The 14309-nt window shown below is 48.2% G+C and overlaps 1 protein-coding gene across 1 annotated transcript in view; it reads right to left on the bottom strand.

Moving 5' to 3' along the window:
• DEAF1 (DEAF1 transcription factor) overlaps positions 1-14309 on the bottom strand; it is a 143948-nt gene that overhangs the window by 44951 nt on the left and 84688 nt on the right. The window lies entirely within an intron of this gene.

Below are 14309 nucleotides of genomic sequence, written 5' to 3'. Positions count from 1 at the left end.
AAGGAAAATATGAGAGCAACCTTTTAGGGATCTGAAACTTATCAGGATTGACCCATGGTTTTTCAAACAGGGTATTACATTTCTTTGACATAGGAAAAGTAACTGAGGACTTCTTTTTTACATTAAAATAAGATTCCTCCCACTCCTTAGCGGGGCATACGCATGCGCAGTAGAAACCTGATCGCTGCGCTGCAAAAATCGGCAGTGTGCGATCAACTCGGAATAAACCCCTCTGTTCATAAACTCATCCACAGTCTGTTTTAAGCAATGCGTCTCTTTCTCATTGCGGGACAATTTTGTAGAAAAAGTGGAGATCATACCCTTAAGAGAAGTAACCCATTCCGGTTCAGCCCCGCTAGTCTGTGAACCCTGAGTACCCAGTAGTGAGCCCCCTGGTGAAGAGGAACACTCTGCGGTACAAGAGACACACTCTTTGCCTGACATAATGTAAATGTGACAGCACACACGCACACAGGAAAGGTTAAGCACAATTAACCCACAAAGAGCCCTTCAGGGAGAAACAGAGTTGTTTGGAGCCAGCTCTCACCGCGCCCTTATCGCTAATGCCAAGCTTAGCCAGGTCGCAGACTAAGTACCCTGATAGGGGACTCAGTACACTAATAGTCGCTGCCCCCCTGCTATGACCCCCTGGTACCGCTGAGGTAATCTGGAGTCACACTGGAGGAGCTGCGCATCCCTGTCTTGTCAGCGTCTGTGTCCACTGCAGAGGAAAAATGGTGCTGGTGAGCTGCTGGATCCTCTCATAGTGAAGCCCTGCCCCTTCAATGGCGCGCGGTCTTCCCGCTTTTTTTATACTGGCTGAGGAATCTGGTGCTTAAAATGGAGAAAACCGTTTTAAGGCTGTTGTGCTAGTATGGGTACTGTGTGTACAGTGTACGGGGATGCAGTTGTGTACTGTGTCCGGAGATGCATTCAGCCCCGTATAAAAGCTGTGCGTCTCCGTACCATGATGCCGCCATAATGGCCGGCGCCCTGCTAGCCGGGACGCCAGCTCAGTACGCACCACTCTTCATTCTTCTGGCTCTGTTAGGGGTGATGGCGTGCTACGTGAATGTAAGCTCACCGTGGTGGGGCTTGCGAATAGTTCCCTCAGCGGGGAACGGGACCATTAACCCTTCAAGAGGTTGGGCCGTCCCCCCCCCCTAAGTCCCACGAAGCAGGCAGGCTGATGCCAACCAGCCCTGCCTGAAAATAACAAACAGAGAAAAATAAGATTTTACTTACCGGTAAATCTATTTCTCGTAGTCCGTAGAGGGGATCAGTACGTAATCCCGCTGGACGGGATCCCGGCGGTCGAAGTACCGACGCCGGAATCCCGACCACACAATCCCGACAGGGGTGGCGAGCGGAACGCAGCCCCTTGCGAGCTCGCTTCGCTCCCCACGCTGCGGGCGCGGTGCCTCGCTACGCTCGGCACACTATTATATTCTCCCTCTATGGGTGTCGTGGACACCCACGGAGGGAGAATATGTCGGGATTGTGGCGGTCGGGATTGTGGCGGTCGGGATTCCGGCGTCGGTATTTCAACCGCCGGGATCCCGTCCAGCGGGATGTTGACCGCATCCCCCGTAGAGGATGCTGGGGACTCCGTAAGGACCATGGGATAGACGGGCTCCGCAGGAGACATGGGCACTTTAAGAAAGAATTTAGTTCCTGGTGTGCACTGGCTCCTCCCTCTATGCCCCTCCTCCAGACCTCAGTTAGAGAAACTGTGCCCAGAGGAGATGGACAGTACGAGGAAAGGATTTTGTTAATCCAAGGGCAAGATTCATACCAGCCACACCAATCACACCGTATAACTTGTGATAACTACCCAGTTAACAGTATGAAAACAACATATCATCAGTTCAAAACCGATGCAACTATAACATAACCCTTATTGAAGCAATAACTATATACAAGTATTGCAGAAGAAGTCCGCACTTGGGACGGGCGCCCAGCATCCTCTACGGACTACGAGAAATAGATTTACCGGTAAGTAAAATCTTATTTTCTCTAACGTCCTAGAGGATGCTGGGGACTCCGTAAGGACCATGGGGATTATACCAAAGCTCCCAAACGGGCGGGAGAGTGTGGATGACTCTGCAGCACCGAATGAGCAAACACAAGGTCCTCCTCAGCCAGGGTATCAAACTTGTAGAATTTTGCAAAAGTGTTTGAACCCGACCAAGTAGCAGCTCGACACAGCTGTAGTGCCGAGACCCCCAGGGCAGCCGCCCAAGAAGAGCCCACCTTCCTAGTGGAATGGGCCTTGACCGATTTTGGTAACGGCAAACCAGCCGTAGAATGCGCTTGCTGAATCGTGTTACAAATCCAGCGAGCAATAGTTTGCTTTGAAGCAGGGGCACCAATCTTGTAAGATGCATACAGGACAAACAGCGCTTCAGTTTTCCTGACTCTAGCCGTTCTGGCTACGTAAATTTTCAAAGCCCTGACCACATCAAGTAACTCGGAATCCTCCAAGTCACGTGTAGCCACAGGCACCACAATAGGTTGGTTCATATGAAAAGATGAGACCACTTTTGGAAGAAATTGCGAACGGGTCCGCAATTCTGCTCTATCCAAATGGAAAACAAAATAGGGGCTAATTCAGACACTCGCCTAGCCGAAGCCAAGGCTAATAACATGACCACCTTCCACGTGAGATATTTCAACTCCACCGTTTTAAGTGGTTCAAACCAGTGTGACTTTAGGAAACTTAACACCACGTTAAGATCCCAAGGTGCCACCGGAGGCCCAAAAGGAGGCTGAATATGCAGCATTCCCTTTACAAAAGTCTGAACTTCTGGGAGAGAAGCCAATTCTTTTTGAAAGAAAATGGATAGGGCCGAAATCTGGACCTTAATGGAACCTAATTTAAGGTCCAAATTCACTCCAGTTTGTAGGAAGTGAAGGAAATGGCCCAGATGGAATTCTTCCGTAGGAGCATTCTTGGTCTCACACCAAGAAACATATTTTCGCCATATACGGTGATAATGTTTTGCTGTTACTTCCTTCCTAGCCTTTATCAGCGTAGGGATAACCTCAACCGGAATGCCTTTTTCTGCTAGGATCCGGCGTTCAACCGCCATGCCGTCAAACGCAGCCGCGGTAAGTCTTGGAACAGACAGGGTCCCTGTTGCAACAGTTCCTGTCTAAGAGGAAGAGGCCACGGATCTTCTGTGATCAGTTCCTGCAGATCTGGATACCAGGTCCGTCTTGGCCAATCTAGAACAATGAGGATTGTTCTCACTCCTTTTCTTCTTATTATCCTCAACACCTTTGGTATGAGAGGAAGAGGAGGAAATACATAGACTGACCGGAATACCCACGGTGTCACTAGGGCGTCTACCGCTACTGCCTGAGGGTCTCTTGACTTGGCGCAATACCTCTGTAGCTTTTTGTTGAGGCGGGACGCCATCATGTCTATCTGTGGCAGTTCCCACCGACTCACAATCTGTGCGAAGACTTCTGGATGAAGTCCTCACTCTCCCGGGTGTAAGTCGTGTCTGCTGAGGAAGTCTGCTTCCCAGTTGTCCACTCCCGGAATGAACACTGCTGACAGTGCGCTTACATGATTCTCCGCCCAGCGAAGAATTCTGGTGGCTTCTGCCATTGCCACTCTGCTCCTTGTGCCGCCTTGGCGGTTTACATGAGCCACTGCGGTGATGTTGTCAGAACTGGTTGGTCGCGAAGTAAGGTTTCCGCTTGACGTAGGGCCTTGTATATGGCCCTTAGCTCCAGGATGTTGATGTGAAGACAAGTCTCTTGACTTGACCAAAGACCCTGGAAATTTCTTCCCTGTGTGACTGCTCCCCAACCTCGGAGGCTTGCGTCCGTGGTCACCAGGATCCAGTCCTGAATGCCGAATCTGCGGCCCTCGAGAAGGTGAGCACTCTGCAGCCACCACAGTAGTGACACCCTGGCCCTGGGGGACAGGGTGATCAACCGATGCATCTGAAGATGTGACCCGGACCACTTGTCCAGTAGGTCCCATTGGAAAGTCCTCGCATGGAACCTGCCGAAGGGAATGGCCTCTTATGACGCCACCATCTTTCCCAGGACTCGAGTGCAATGATGCACTGACACCTGTTTTGGTTTCAATAGGTTCTTGACCAGAGTCATGAGTTCCTGGGCCTTCTCTATCGGTAGATAAACCCTCTTCTGGTCCGTGTCCAGAATCACGCCCAAGAAGGGTAGACGAGTCGTAGGAACCAACTGCGAATTTGGAATATTGAGAATCCAGTCGTGTTGCTGTAACACTTTCAGTGAAAGAGATACGCTGTTCAGCAACTGCTCTCTTGATCTCGCTTTTATGAGGAGATCGTCCAAGTACGGGATAATTGTGACACCTTGCTTCCGTAGGAGCACCATCATTTCCGCCATTACCTTGGTGAAAATCCTCGGGGCCGTTGAGAGACCAAACGGCAACGTCTGAAATTGGTAATGACAATCCTGTACCGCAAATCTTAGGTACGCCTGATGAGGTGGATAAATGGGGACATTAAGGTACGCATCCTTTATGTCCAGTGACACCATAAAATCCCCCCCTTCCAGGCTTGCGATGACCGCTCTTAGCAATTCCATCTTGAACTTGAACCTTTTCAAGTATAGGTTCAGAGATTTTAAATTCAATATGGGTCTGACCGAACCGTCCGGTTTCGGGACTACAAACATGGTCGAATAATAACCCCTTCCCTGTTGAAGGAGGGGAACCTTGACCACCACCTGCTGAAGATACAATTTTTGTATTGCGTTTAACACTATTTCCCTCTCTTGGGGGGAAGATGGTAGGGCCGATTTGAAATACCGGCGAGGAGGCACCTCTTCGAATTCCAGCTTGTAACCCTGAGACACAATTTCTATTGCCCAAGGATCCACCTGGGAGTGAACCCACATGTGGCTGAAACTCCGAAGACGTGCCCCCACCGGGCCCGACTCCGCCAGTGGAGCCCCAGCGTCATGCGGTGGATTTTGCAGAGGCCGGGGAGGACTTCTGTTCCTGGGAACTAGCTGTGTTGTGTAGCTTCTTTCCTCTGCCCCTACCTCTGGCAAGAAAGGACGCACCTCGGACTTTCTTGTTTCTTTGTGAACGAAAGGACTGCATTTGATAATGCGGTGCTCTCTTAGGCTGTGAGGGAACATAAGGCAAAAAATTTGACTTTCCAGCTGTAGCTGTGGAGACCAGGTCCGAGAGACCTTCCCCGAACAATTCCTCACCCCTGTAAGGTAAAACCTCCATATGCCTTTTTGAGTCGGCATCACCTGTCCATTGCCGAGTCCACAGGACCCTTCTGGCAGAAATCGACATAGCGTTTATTCTAGAACCCAGTAGACTAATGTCTCTTTGAGCATCTCTCATATATAGGACAGCGTCTTTTATATGCCCCAGGGTCAATAATACAGTATCCTTATCTAGGGTATCCAATTCCTAAGATAAGGTATCCGTCCATGCCGCTACAGCACTACACACCCAGGCCGACGTAATTGCCGGTCTTAGTAAGGTACCCGAATGTGTATAAATGGACTTCAGGGTAACCTCCTGTTTGTGGTCAGCAGCATCTTTGAGGGTAGCCGTATCCTGGGACGGCAGGGCTACCTTTTTGGATAAGCGTGTTAAAGCTTTGTCCACCCTAGGGGAGGATTCCCATCGTAGCCTATCCGTTGGCGGGAAAGGATACGCCATAAGAATCCGTTTGGAAATCTGCATTTTCTTATCTGGAGATTCCCAAGCTTTTTCACATAACTCATTCAGTTCGTGTGAGGGGGGAAAAGTTACCTCAGGCTTCTTTCCCTTATACATATACACCCTCGTGTCAGGGACAGGGGTTTCCTCTGTGATGTGCAAAACATCCTTTATTGCTATAATCATATATCGAAGGGATTTAGCCAATTTTGGCTGTAACTTTGCATCATCGTAATCGACACTGGAGTCAGAATCCATGTCGGTATCTGTGTCAACAATTTGGGATAGTGGGCGCTTATGAGACCCTGACGGTCCCTGCGACAGAGGGTCAGGCACGGGTTGAGACCCTGACTGTCCCAATGCATCAGCCTTGTCAAATCTTTTATGCAAGGAATTAACATTATCATTTAAAACCTTTCACATATCAATCCAATCAGGTGTCGGCGCCGTCGGCGGAGAAACCACATTCATTTGCTCCCGCTCCTCTCCCACATAGCCTTCCTCATCAGACATGTCGACACAAGCGTACCGACACACCACACACACACAGGGAATGTCCTTTCTGAAGACATTTCCCCCACAAGGCCCTTTGGAGAGACAGAGAGAGAGTATGCCAGCACACACCCCAGCGCTATACTATCCCAGGAATAACACAGTAACTTAATGTTAGCCCAGTAGCTGCTGTATGTATAGTTTTTGCGCCTAATTATGTGCCCCCCCCCTCTCTTTTCAACCCTCTTCTACTGTGTATCAGCAGGGGAGAGTACGGGGAGCTTCCTCTCAGCGGAGCTGTGGAGAAAAAATGGCGCTGGTGAGTGCTGAGGGAGAAGCCCCGTCCCCTCGACGGCGGGCTTCTGTCCCGCTTATACAGTAATTTTGGCGGGGGCTCATACATATATACAGTGCCCAGCTGTATATATGTGTACTTTTGCCAACATGAGGTCCCAAATGCTGCCCAGGGCGCCCCCCCTGCGCCCTGCACCCTTACAGTGATAGGAGTATATGAGGTGTGTGGAGCAATGGCGCACAGCTGCAGTGCTGTGCGTTACCTCTAGTGAAGATCATGAAGTCTTCTGCCGCCTGTGAAGTCTTCTTTTCTTCTCATACTCACCCGGCTTCTATCTTCCGGCTCTGCGAGGGGGGCGGCGGCGCGGCTCTGGGACGGACGGCGAGGGTGAGATCCTGCGTACCAATCCCTCTGGAGCTGATGGTGTCCAGTAGCCTAAGAAGCAGGACCTAGCTTCAGAGAGTAGGGCTGCTTCTCTCCCCTCAGTCCCTCGATGCAGGGAGTCTGTTGCCAGCAGAGCTCCCTGAAAATAAAAAAAACTAACAAAACACTTTCTATCAGTAAACTCAGGAGTGCTCACTGAAAAGCACCCAGCTCCTCTGGGCACAGTATCAAAACTGAGGTCTGGAGGAGGGGCATAGAGGGAGGAGCCAGTGCACACCAGGAACTAAATTCTTTCTTAAAGTGCCCATGTCTCCTGCGGAGCCCGTCTATCCCATGGTCCTTACGGAGTCCCCAGCATCCTCTAGGACGTTAGAGAAATAAATGCAGAAAACTCTTCAGGAGCTTCCTTCAGCGTGACCGGCTTCTCCGGGTACATTTTCTAAACTGAGTCTGGTAGGAGGGGCATAGAGGGAGGAGCCAGCCCACACTATCAAATTCTTAAAGTGCCCATGGCTCCTAGTGGACCCATCTATACCCCATGGTACTAAATGGACCCCAGTATCCTCTAGGACATAAGAGAAATGTCTCATAAACAGGTTCAAACAGTAGAAGAGGGTATTTCATCCATCTGAGATCTATGCCACTCAGCTGGTACCGATCACGGCTTAGAGCATTAGATGTAGGGAACAATAATGTAGCCTGTAGTCAGGGGCGTAGCAAAATATTCATGCCCCCTTCCATGAAGTACTCCGTGCAAGGTGGGCTCTCACCTCCTGTCTAGCGCCTAAAGGTGCATACACATTTAGCGATATAGTAAACGAGACAGCTCATTTTCCCCCTCCTGAGCGATATTGTTTACTATATCAGCCAGTGTGTATGCCGTTGACGATGGGCGATGCGCGGCACCACGGGTCATTAACGACCCTCAGTTTGGCCGTACATGCAGCTCAATTTTGACTGATTGTCTAAAATGGCATGTACAGCCCAGCCGTGGCATGACATCATCGTGCGATATCGTACAGTGTGTATGACCGCTGTTGGGCGGCCTGGACTGGGAGGGGCCACACTAGGCAATCTCGCTCGCGGAGCACATCGCCTAGTGTGTACCCACCTTAAGAGTATCTCCTCACTGATGCCAAGGAAGACGTGGCCATGGTACGGGGTTGACCCCAGTAAGTTCAGCACAGCCTCAGAGACAGAGGCACAGAGCCTGTCGGGACAGAAGCTGTACCTGCAGCAACACACTGCTAGGAAAGGTGAAGCCGCCCAAAGGGATCAGGAGGTGAGTGCAAAAAACAAGAAATGATTCTTTTAGGGTTTATTATTCGCCATTTCTATTATAAATTGCTGGGATAAAGGTGTAAGGGTACAGTGATCAACAGGTACAATTTATCAACATTTTGGATCCATTCTGGGTTCGTAATCAATAATTTCAATATAAAAGCTTATTAGAATTCAACAGTTTTCAGATAAATGGTTTTAGAGACGCATAGGGAGGCATGGTGACTGGGAGACGGCTAGCCAGTTGCAGGGAGATGGTCCATCTTATGGGCGTATTATGGGAGTGATACAGGTGCGTCACTGAAGTGTTTGTGTACAATGGCACTTCATGGTTCACATAGGGGGCCAAACTCAGATGAGAATCTGCACCTGCCACAGGACTGGTGAAGCTTTCAATGGTATGACAGATGGTGGCGTCTAAAGATGACCGGTGGTATTACAGCGTCTATAGGGGGTCATTCCGACCCATTCGCACACAGCGCTTTGTCGCTGCGGTGCGAACGGGTCCGGAATGCGCATGCGCGGCGGCCACACTGCACGTGCGGGTTACGTCGCGTCCTACGAAGAAAGCGGTCGCAGAGCCGACCGCAAGAAGATTGACAGAAAGGCAGTGTTTCTGGGCGGATCCGGACCGTTGGCTGCCGTTTTCGGGGAGTGTTAAGGAAAACGCAGGCGTGTCCAGGAGAACGGAGGGCGGATGTCTGACGTCAAAGCCGGTTCCAGCATTGCAGAGATCGTCGCACAGGGTAAGTATGTCCAGGGCTAGTCATGTTTTGCTTGAAAATTATTTAGCTTAGCAGGGCTGCACAAGCGATCGCAGCCCTGCTAAGCTAAAATACACTCCCCCATAGGCGTGGACTAGTTGATCGCAGCAGCAACAAAAAGTTGCTGGCTGCGATCAACTCGGAATGACCACCATAGATGCTCACATTGGCCCTCATTCCGAGTTGTTCGCTCGCTAGCTGCTTTTAGCAGCATTGCACACGCTAGGCCGTCGCCCTCTAGGAGTGTATCTTAGCTTAGCAGAATAGCGAACGAAAGATTAGCAGAATTGCTACTAAATAATTATTTGCAGTTTCTGAGTAGCTCCGGACCTACTCACAGATTGCGATCAGCTCAGTCCGTTTAGTTCCTGGTTTGACGTCACAAACAGGCCCTGCGTTCGGCCAACCACTCCCCCGTTTCTCCAGCCACTCCCGCGTTTTTCCCTGACATGCCTGCGTTTTTTGCAAACGCTGGGAAAATGCTGAGTTACCACTCAGAAACGCCCCTTTCCTGTCAATCATTTACCGAACAGCAGTGCGACTGAAAAGCGCCGCTGAATCCACAGCAAATCTGCTAAGTTTTTATTTAAATAACTAAGCGAATGCGCACTGTGTGCCGTGCGCAGTTTGCAAAAAATCGCAGCATAGCGAAAATCGGCAACGAGCGAACAACTCGGAATGACCCCCATTGACATCTCAGTCCCTCCACCGTCATACGCACTGCTGTACACCAGGGAAGGGCCTTGTAGCAGAATCTGCATAAAGTCGCAGACGTGTGACTGCCAGGAGACGCAGATACGGCCAGGCTGCGTCCGACTCAGAATGAGGCCAATAGTTCTGATGGCGATGTAACATATACTGTATCTCTACATACAGCAGAATGTGTCCGTAGCCACCATTAACCAAAAAGTGGCTGCTACAAGAAACCAGTAGTCTGCATGGTATAATATACAAGATATGATACCATAACTTAATGACATTTATTACAAAATAATTAAGAAGTAAAAACAATGGTAACCAGAAAATGTGTGGCATAAAGAATGAAAGAAACATAAACTAACAGAAGGCTGATGATTATAAAGTAAACTATATGAATAGAATAAGATATATTATATGAAGCCTACTAATAGCTCTTAGTAAGTGTATGTACATCCATTCCCTGTGTACGCCTGGTAACAAATACACTGCGCTGCAGCATCTACCTGTATTTAATAATCGTGGATGGCTGTCATGCACCGGACATGTGCAGTGGCAGCTGGGGTGACAGTGCACTCAGTGTCGGAGACAGAGACGGGACAGCCATGCCGCAGGAGAGGAGGACAGGGTGGTAAGTATAACGGGGAGCGGAAAGCATGGGGCGGACTGAAGTGACCAGAATGTAAGTGGCCGATGACTCAGATAACCATCCACAGAATGGCAACCACTGCCTTTCATGCATTTTACAGCATTTCACCTGAATAAAATAATAAATGCCTGTAACTAGAATCTTCCTTCAATAACTTGCATAGACAAGTAAGCTCAGGAGGTAACAAGCTGAGGTGGCAGAATCAGCACTTCTTAAAAAGCCTGAAAGATCTTTCGCTGCAGACACGTCTTCCTAAGTGGAAACATGGTGCCAAGAGCTGTGAGTGCTTTGGATTACTCTATGAAGACCAGAAAATCTGACTGATCAGCAGAACACTCTCCCATGAGGGCGCTGCATCCCAGAAACTGTGAAAATATCACAACACTCTCGAATAATCTTGAATTGCCCCAGTTTATTATGTATTCCAGCAAAGACAGACAATCCCTACCACTTCCGCTGCAACCTGTGCAATCTGCAAAACAAGCTACTAGAAGCATAACCTAATAAGGATGCTGGATGTGCACTAAAAACATGTATGCGTATGTCTACCATAATATATATATATATATAGCAAATACCACTGACTCATCACAAAACCTCCTGAACCATAAGGACTAGGAACTTGACATTTGAACAGTAGCTTGCTTTTGTGAGGTAGGCACCCGCTAAGAAGGGATTTTTCAAAATTCTACCCACAAAGGGGTTAAAAAGGGTTAAGATGATTATTGGGAATTCCTCCCTCACAGAGGAGAGTTAAGACAGCCCACCCAGCCGGGGCTATAAAGAATACATGGTGCCAGCGATACCAAGTCGCGGAGGAGAGAGGACACAATGCTCTGTTCCTGGACTTCCTTGCCAGTGGCAGTTGCACAGCAGTCCATTATTTAAATAGGGGAGCCACATCAACTGACACCCCTAAACACTGTCAAACATTGGTGGGTGTGGCTCCCCTATTTGAATAATGGACTGCTCTACAGCTGCCACTGGCACGGAAGTCCAGCCTTATGGTTCAGGAGATTTTGTGATGAGTCAGTGGTATTTGCCTTTTAAGTACTTAACCAACCTATTTTCAGTCAGGAAAGGATAGTGTCTCAATTATCAGAGGTTAACCTGTCACTTGAACTAAACATTGCCGAACCTCTCAGAGAGCAATAGGAGGAAAGGAGACATAGATATATTGACTCCTAAATGCATTAAAGGAAAGCTTGATAGTCAGCAACTGCTTATCTGCTGTGTAAAGGGTACCGAAAGCTCTCCCAGTGACCTAAAGTGTTGTGCGGAAATCTTTACCTTTTAACCTCAAAGGAGGAGCCTTAAGGAGAGCGAGAAGCTAAGCAAGGAGACCTACGGCCCTTTGGAATAGAGTCAGCCTATCCCTGCAAACCTTACATGTTTAACATACAGCAGGCGGAGCTTGGCCTGTTATCCCAGCATTTACAGCACTGAGCAGGGCAGCATCAGAGGCTGGACAAGGCAGAGAAGGAGGCGGACTATTCTCCTCAGCGCCAGCCTTTTGACAGCATCAATCTGGGGAGTACCCGCCCGGAGGTGCGGCCTGACAAATATTGGCATTATACTTGAAATTCCATAGCAAAGCACGGGTATTCAGCTAGTAAATAAATAAAATACATTTTTAAACAGTGCCGCCATGAAATGCTGGTAATGGTAACCACTAATATTGGGGGTGAAACAGCAAGTGGGTATGACAAGCTATGCATCGGCTCTGTTATAGCAGAACCAGAAGTGCCACATAAAAAACATATTAACTCAGCAGCCACTGGCCATTATTACAATAACAGACAGAACACAGTGATTATAGGGCGCTATGACGCCTTAGTTCCTAGGTCACAGATAGGAGGATACACTAGGTTCATACAAAATAATGATGTGACTCAAATCTTTAAACCAAACTTGCCTTCACATTTCATGACTTTTTGTGGATGTGCATCATAGTGGATGGCATGAAACACTATATAGAATAGAATAGATAAGGGGTGACAGGGAATGTGGACAATTGGTTTAGTTGTGAGTGAATATTAGAGGTTTGCAAGGTCACATTTAATATGCAAGAGAAATACAGTATATATATATATATATATATATATATATATACCCAACTCGAACAGCCGGCACTCCACGGAAAAATACCAATAACCTGCCAGGGTGCTCTCTAGAGGCCCGCCAACCTCAGTAATATCCTCCAAATAATAGAGTCACTCCTGGACTACCAACATGGTGAAAATTCAAGGTGCTTTAATCTTCAACGTTTCGGGGTGCTGCCCCCCGTCATCAGGACACACCTGATGACGGGGGGCAGTACCCCGAAACGTTGAAGATTAAAGCACCTTGAATTTTCACCATGTTGGTAGTCCAGGAGTGACTCTATTATTTGGAGGATATATATATATATATATATATATATATATATATTGTTACAGAGAAAGAACTGATTTGAGGACATATAAATAAAATTAGGTGTCAGGTAATAAGCAGAACAAAAATTGGTTACAGATAATAGTGACAATTATAGTATAGGAAAAGATCAGGGTAAAAATACAAAGTTACAGAGACACTGAAAGAGGGAAAGGTAAGTCAGTAAGGGAGTGTAGGACGGGATGAATGACGCATTGCATTTTGCATTTGATGCATTCCGCCAGTCACCGCAACATTGCTTATTAATGTTGTATGCTTGAAGAAAATTGCAAAGGGCAGCTCCCCTGGCAAGAGCTGTCCTTTGTCATAGAAGTACTTCCGGGTTTAGGACCTGGGAGTCCTTCTGCGCATGCATCAAGTGACGCACGCGCCGCGGGGAGTGCTGGGAAGGATCTGATTGGAAACACAAAAAGAATCCCAGAGGCCTTTATAGGGTAATGCATCTAAAGATGGCACTGCAGCAGAAGCAGGTGCCTCCTGTGCGGCAATTCAGTGGAGTGTTTGTAGGAGGGGAGGGTGGTTGAAGGCAGCCAATCATTAGCATTATTGGCATTTTCATGAAGCGCCACTAATTTGCACAGCACTGTACAAGTCAAACAAACAAAGCAGGGTAAAAAAAAAGTAACAGAATAACAAATATACATAAATGTAAGTGCAGGCCTAATAACAGCATATGCCAATTGGCTGAGATAGTTGGCCTAAGGGATGAAGGAGTGCTTTGCTCATCAGAGCTTACATACTATAAGGAAACAGGGGTATTGGGGACATACAAGGGGTTAAGGATGTAAAAGGGGTACTTGGGGGGTCAGCCTAGCCCTTCATAACTAGGGGGCATGATCACAAACACTTTAAAGCAAGCATGTCAAACTCATGGTCATCCAGCTGTTGTGAAACTACAAGTCCCAGCATGCTTTACCAGCTGATCAGTGGAAGGTATGCTGGCAAAGCATGCTGGGACTTGTAGTTTCACAACAGCTGGAGGCCCACGAGTTTGACATTCCTGCTTTAGAGCATTCACACCCCAGTGCTGGTATTAGTGACTTGCAGTAGTGTATGCTCAGAAAAATCCCAAATCCCTTCAGTAAAAAGCATTATTCCAGCAATCACAAAATACAAGCCAGCCTTCAGCAACATGCAAGATCCCTGCTCAATGTGGGGGGCAGTGAATGGCAAGGGAGGTTATAATGAAGCTGGAAATAATAGGCACGAGAGGGGCAGAGAGCTTGGCCATAAAATGGACTAATAGACTGAAGGGATGGTTTTATTATAGTGTTATACTTTTCTTCTGAAGCACATATATGGAAACCACCTATAAAATTCTGCCTTTGCCCCAACATGATCCTTAACGCTGCATCCAGGCTGCACTTAGGGTCCGATTCAGACCTGATTGCTCCTCTGTAAATTTGCAGAGGTTTGCAATCACATAGTCGCCGCCCAAACAGAGTGAATACCCGCCCCGAGCAAGTCTGCGTACCCCTTGCGAAAAGCTCCGCGTGTGCCGGCCAGCTGCAAATCCGTTCGCAACTGACTCACCATGAAATGATTTTTCCAGTCTGCTCAGTCTGTGCGTAGCCCAGGACCTACTCCTACAGTGTAATAGCAACAGGTTGTTCAGGGCCAGAGCTGACG

This window comes from Pseudophryne corroboree, chromosome 11 (assembly GCF_028390025.1).
Source record: "Pseudophryne corroboree isolate aPseCor3 chromosome 11, aPseCor3.hap2, whole genome shotgun sequence".
NCBI lineage: Eukaryota > Metazoa > Chordata > Amphibia > Anura > Myobatrachidae > Pseudophryne > Pseudophryne corroboree.
Note: the sequence above shows the minus strand (reverse complement) of the source record. Positions and strands in the feature narration are given on the sequence as shown.